Source organism: Somniosus microcephalus, chromosome 5 (assembly GCF_052327205.1).
Source record: "Somniosus microcephalus isolate GS21.2 chromosome 5, FLI_Smic_1.0, whole genome shotgun sequence".
NCBI lineage: Eukaryota > Metazoa > Chordata > Chondrichthyes > Squaliformes > Somniosidae > Somniosus > Somniosus microcephalus.
In genome coordinates, this window is record NC_140991.1 from 173216747 (window position 1) to 173223519 (window position 6773).

Here is a 6773-nt window from a genome sequence, read left to right on the forward strand (position 1 = left end):
TAAACAGTACAGGAACCAGTACAAAAGCAAAAATCAAAACTTACCTCAAAGTTGTGTGTGTGCCTTTAAGTAGCACTGGTGGGCGGTCCGCCGTGCAGCTGAATACACGTTCAGATGTGCGTGCTTTGGAGAAGGGCATACATTTGAGCGGTGATGTCCAAACTAGCAGGTCGTGCACCAAATCAGCGTTGTACGCTGATTTACATCATGATCTGCCTCATTACCATTTTTCTAGTGAACGCAGGCAACGGCCGCGCTGTCGACCTGTCCAAAATGGTGGCCGCCACAGGCAGCGTCAAAAATGGGTGGAAGCAAGGCGGCCATCATTTTTTTGACGAAGCCAGCCTTAACAGTTGGCGCTAAAGTGCCAAATTTCACGGCCTGCGTGTCTCAGTATGGATTCTTTAACCTGATTGGTTAAGGAGGCACGCCATTGCTTGGCCTATTCACATAGGTCCCAATTCCCCTGTAGAGGGTGCTGTGCTGTTTGGATTTCTAAATACCACAGCTAGCAGTGTCTGAGCACTGTTCGTTCCCTGCTGACCGCAGGATCCTGGCCGATAGCATGTCTTCCCGAAATGAGACCTCCAAATTCAGTCATTGGGCCCAGAATAATGGGCCATGTGTTGCTGTGAGAGTTAGACTTGCACTTGCCCATAGACTTTCTATGGGGTTTTGCATAGCAAGTTACTGTTGTGTATGTGCCTTTAAGAGAAGAACTGCTTCTATACTGCAGTACTGGCAGTGACCACCCCTGTATATAAAGCTATAGCAGGCTTCTGTATTTCAGTCTTGAATTACTCTCTGTTCAGTAAATACCTGTTTTATTGTTCTCCTGCAGTCTGAGTATTATTGATCCTTGGACACTACACTGGCGACGGGCAGGTTTGAACTCACCTGCAGTACTGCATCACCTCATGGGGATCTTTTCCCTGAAGAGAAGCTTCTTGGAGGTCGAAGTCAGAACGGCGGGTGTCGACCATGGGCAACCGCCAAGGGATCCATCGGAGAGTTGCAGGGGAGGCTGTGGAGAGCTGGGCCTGGCTCCCCAGTCGAGGTGTTCCAGCAAGTCGTGCTGGTAGCAGATAGTGCGCTGACCCTTCCGGACTGCGGCGGGCTCGGGCTCGATCGAGCGGCTCTGCAAAGGGGCCGTGCAGTGTTATCGGGAGGAAGAGAGAGAGAGAGAGAGGGTGGAGCGCACAGGGCGCGGTCGGTGCTCAAGAACAGGGCAGCGTGGAAAGGATAGAACGTGGGGAAGGAAAAGTGAGACACGCCGAAGCCGCGGGTCGCTGCCATTACCCTGTAGAACGCTAGGAGCAGCGTGGCAGCAAGGGGAAGAAGGAAAAGCGCGGGAGGCGCCATTTTATTCCATTGGGGAAGAAGGAAAAGCGCGGGAGGCGCCATTTTAAATCACTCAAGATGCCAAAGAGTGGCAGTATCACTGCTTTCGACAACGAGGTAGAAGACTGGACCACGTATGTGGAAAGAATTGAAGTGTACTGCAAGGCAAATGAGGTGGCCGATGGAAAGAAGGTGTCGGTATTATTAAATTTGATGGGCGCGAGAACGTACGGCCTATTGCGGAATTTAATTACCCCAGCTAAACCAATGGAGAAAAGTTTTGAAGAGATTGTCAATATCTTACAGGAACACCTAAACCCTACACCACTGCTGATAGCAGAAAGATTCAAGTTCCATAAAAGAAACCAGCACAAAGATGAGAGCAATGCTGACTCTTACGGAACTACGCAAGTTATCGAAGCACTGCCAGTTCAGAGCAGGACTGGCAGACACCTTGCGGGATAATTTTGTCTGCGGGCTCCAGAGTGAAGGAACCCAGAAACAACTAATTTCGGATAAGGACCTGACGCTAGAACAGGCTTTCAGCGTGGCAGTATCCTACGAAGCAGCAGCACGGGGAGCTGCAGAAATACAACAGAAACCACAGGAATACAGCGCTAACGAAATGGCGTATGGAGCAGAAAAGTGCTATCGCTGCGGCAGAACAACCCATGATCAGAAGGACTGCTGGGTTAAGGACAAAGTATGCAGGCAATGTGGGAAAATGGGACACATAGCAAGAGTCTGCAGGTCGGGAAAGAAAACCAACACTACAAGAACTACTAAGGAAAAGTACAAGAAAGTAAAGAAATTGACAGGCAGCAGTTCGGAAGATCAGGAGAGTGATAATGGCTCCGGGAGCAGGAGACTAAGTTGTCTAAAGTTACACAACGTGATCGCAAAGGAGGATCACTGAACCATTTGGGTCACCCTCATGATAGCAGGGTCCCCAGTAAAGATGGAATTGGACGCAGGATGAGCCCTAACTGTCATGAATCGATGAGACTGAGCGGTTATTCTCACACATACCCCTGAAGGACACGTCCATTGTATTGAAGGCATACACGGGGCAAAAAGTCTACCCCAGAGGAAAAATAAGGGTGCCAGTTGAATACAACGACAAGGAAACACAGAAACTGTATCCATATATACTAGCAGATGGAGGACCACCATTATTGGGACGTGAAGGGATCCGAAAAATACAATTGGATTGGCATTCCATTCAGGCGCTAACTGTGACTAATATAAAGGATGATGATGTCACACCTGGACGACTGTCAAAAATTCTAACTGACGCAAAAGAGGTGTTCCAACAAGGACTTGGGACTCTAAAAGGAGTAACGGCAATGATAAAAATCGAAGATAACGCAAACCCAAAATTTTTTAAGGCCACACCAGTACCTTACGCGATCCGCCCAGCCGTTGAAGCAGAGCTGGAGAGTCTGGAGCGTTCGGGTGTGCTGGCCAAGGTGGACTGGAGCGAGTGGGCCACACCCATCATTCCTGTAATGAAGAAATCATTGAGCAGCACGCCTGGGGAACCGAAGAAGGTTCGCATCTGTGGGGACTTCAAGGTAACTGTGAACCCAGTCCTGCACACAGTACAATATCCACTTCCATGGATAGAAGATATTTTCGCCTCACTATCTGGAGGGAAACGCTTTACAAAGATTGATCTGGCCCAAGCGGATCTACAAATGGAGGTGGAAGAAGCGTCTAGGAAATACCTCATGATAAACACTCACAAAGGCCTTTACCAGTACAATCGACTGGTATTCGGGGTAGCATCAGCCCCGGCTATTTGGCAGAGGGCGATGGAACAAGTCCTGCAAGGGATCCCGGGGACCCAGTGTTATTTGGACGACATCCTGGTTAAGGGCGAAAATGACAGTGAACACCTTGCCAACCTGGAGCAGGTGCTCACGAGATTACAGGAATATGGGCTACGAGCCAACCGCCCCAAATGCGAGTTCTTCAGGAGACAAATCTCGTATTGTGGCCACATGATTGATGAGGAAGGGTTGCATAAGTCGCCGGACAAGATTGAGGCTGTAGTCAAGGCTCCAGCACCAGAAAATGTGTCGCAACTGAGGTCGTTCCTCGGGTTGGTGAACTACTACCATAAGTTCTTGCCGAATTTATCTACAATTCTGCACCCACTGAACGCCCTACTGCAAACTGGAGTAACATGGAAATGGAGTGATGAGTGTAAGCGTGCCTTTCAGAAATGTAAATGCCTAATCACTTCAAAAGAAGTATTGGCCCACTACAATCCAACACTACCGATTCGGTTAGCATGTGATGCGTCTCCCTACGGCATCGGAGCGGTGCTGTCACACAAATTCCCTGACGGTTCAGAGAGGCCAATAGCCTTTGCGTCACGCTCGTTAACCTCAGCCGAGCGTAACTACGCCCAGATTGACAGGGAGGCCCTCGGCCTGGTGTGGGGGGTGAAGAAGTTCAATCACTATCTGCGCGGGCAGAAATTCACCCTACTGACTGATCATCAGCCCCTGGTCTCCATTTTTAACCCAAAGAAGGGCGTTCCGGTGATGACGGCGCAACGGCTGCAAAGATGGTCACTTTTCCTAGGGGCACATCAGTACGACATAGAGTTCAAGGGTACAAAACAGCATGGAAACACTGATGGGCTGTCGTGCCTACCGTTGCCTACAGTAGAGGAAGCACCTGCAGTGGACCCTGTTGAGATATTCCATGCAACCATAGTCGAATGTCTACCTGTTACAAACTCAAGTATAGAGATGGAAACCCGAAATGACCCGATACACACTCGGTTCTATGATTTGACGGTGAAGAGATGGCCAGCACATGGCGACTCACTATTGCCAGCATTCTCACCAAGGAGAGAACAGCTGTCACTGTGCCGGGGGACCTTGATGTGTGGATCCCGAGTGGTAATTCCACCCAAGTTGAGAGATAGAGTGCTCAATGAGCTTCATGAGGGTCATCTGGGAGAGGTAAAAATGAAGAGCCTAGCCAGGGCGTTTGTGTGGTGGCCGGGAATCGATAAAGAAATCAAGGATATGACCAAGAGATGCACAGGATGTCAGAAGGTCCAAAACGCTCCACCACAGACCCTGCTACATCCATGGGAGTGGCCCTCATCTCCATGGCAACGGGTACACATTGATTTTGCTGGTCCATTTATGGACTCAATGTTCCTAATTGCTGTGGACACCCATTCGAAATGGCAGAGGTCATCAAAATGTCCTCCACCGCCACGGAGAAAACTATTGCAGTCCTACGGACCATCTTGGCCAGGAATGGTTTGCCAGAACAGATTTGCTCCAACAATGGGCCACAGTTTGTGTCAGAGGATTTCTGGAGGTTTCTGAGGAATAATGGGGTGAAGCATTACACATCTGCCCCATATCATCCAGCCACAAATGGATTGGCTGAGAGGTTTGATCAGACCTTTAAAAAGGCCATAAAGGCAATGCATAATGACGACATGCCACTGCAACACAAGGTGGATAATTTCTTGTTTGCTTACCGGAATGTGACACATGCAGTCACCAACCAAGCTCCAGCCACAATGTTCTTCAACCGAAGGCTAAGATGTCGCCTGGATTTGCTCAAACCAAACATAAGACGAGATGTTGAGGATAAGCATTCCAGCACATAAATGAGAAGCCAACCAGGAGCTTCAAGATAGGGCAACCAGTCTTGGCCTGCGACTACCGAACAGAAAAATGGCAGCCAGGAACGATATGCACACAGCAGGGACCACTAATGTACACAGTGGACGTTGGAGAGAGCATCGTGAGACGCCATGCTGACCCGATTCTAGAGTCACCGGAACAAGCCAAACCTGTACCACAAGCAGGTGCACCTGGTAATCAACCCGAAGTACAGATTGCGTCTACCTCAGAAGCAGTGGTATTGGAAGCTGACGAACCAACCAACGACAATGAGCCATAATCAACTCCGCTGCAAGAACAGGATACTCGAGAAAGGCGCTATCCAGTCAGGATCAGGAAGCCTCCTCAAACACTGAACTTCTAAATGATTATTTCAGTTGATGTATATAGTACAGAGAAAATTGTAATTGTTATTAGTTATTATTTAGTTGTTAAATGAATGTTATGTACTGTTTATCTAAAAGGGGAGGAATTGTTGTGTATGTGCCTTTAAGAGAAGAACTGATTCTATACTGCAGTACCGGCAGTGACCACCCCTGTATATAAAGCCATAGCAGACTTCTGTATTTCAGTCTTGAATTACTCTCTGTTCAGTAAATACCTGTTTTATTGCTCTCCTGCAGTCTGAGTATTATTGATCCTCGGACACTACAGTTACTGTCAACGGAACCTAAAAACAGCATGGCACCCTCTACAGGGGATTTGGGACCTGTGTGAACAGGTCAAGCAACTGTGTAACTCCTTAACCAATCAGATTGAAGAATCGTTAATGAGCAGCGCAGAGTCTGAACCAAGTAGTGTCAGTCAGAATATTGAATTTAATGTTAAATCAGGTACAGAAATCAAAATAAATAGAGGGAAAGAAAGATTGATTAAAAGAGAGATAAAAGAGACAGAAAGAAAAGTAAAAAAAATGTTTATTTAAATTTTAAAAAATATCCAACAATAATGAAAAACGGAAGGAATGAGACTCCACACTTGTAAAAGTTAATTTTTTGTGCCAGAAATGTTGTTTGGCAGTAATTATGAATTACCACCAATGTTCCGCCTAATTTTCTTTTGGGCCACGTGACCCCTTTAATGGGCTGCATGGCCTATTCAAACTTCTGCACATACGTGGTTTTTTGCATTGGGAAGCTGGCTTACTGGCTCTGTGGGACCTTGAAACACTTAAAGGGAACATTGCTTACTATGCTGTTAAGAGGGTATTTAGACTGGAATGGACAAGCCCTAACCTTTTATGGCGAGTTTAGTTTGTATCTATGACGTCAGTACAGGAACTTCACACTGTTCAATACATTTGAATAGAGAGCCAGATGGAGAGCCATTTCATGCAGCTTATGGAGGAATGGTGCATCACGGACAGCAACTTCTGGATTTTTGTGTTTAACAGCATATCTCCGCTCACCGGAAGTGAATAAATAACAGTGAGCATTGTTATTCTCACCACTTTCACAGCAAAATCTGGGCCAATAGCTTTACAACCACTTCCTTCCTGTGGCATTCCACCAACGTTAGTTACAATACTATGAAATACAACAGAAGAAAACTGCTGCTAATTACATTTGAAATAGTATTGATCTGTCTATTTAACGTGAATTAAATACTGTTGTTATAATTTTATAGAATAGATATAAATCAGTTAAAAATAACACTTAACTCAGGAGCATTGTGAATTTTCTTTGTTCGCAAGTGTATATGTAGACTGAGATGTACACTCGCTGATTAAATTAGTAATCAGACACAATTGCCGATTCTTCAAGTACCTAT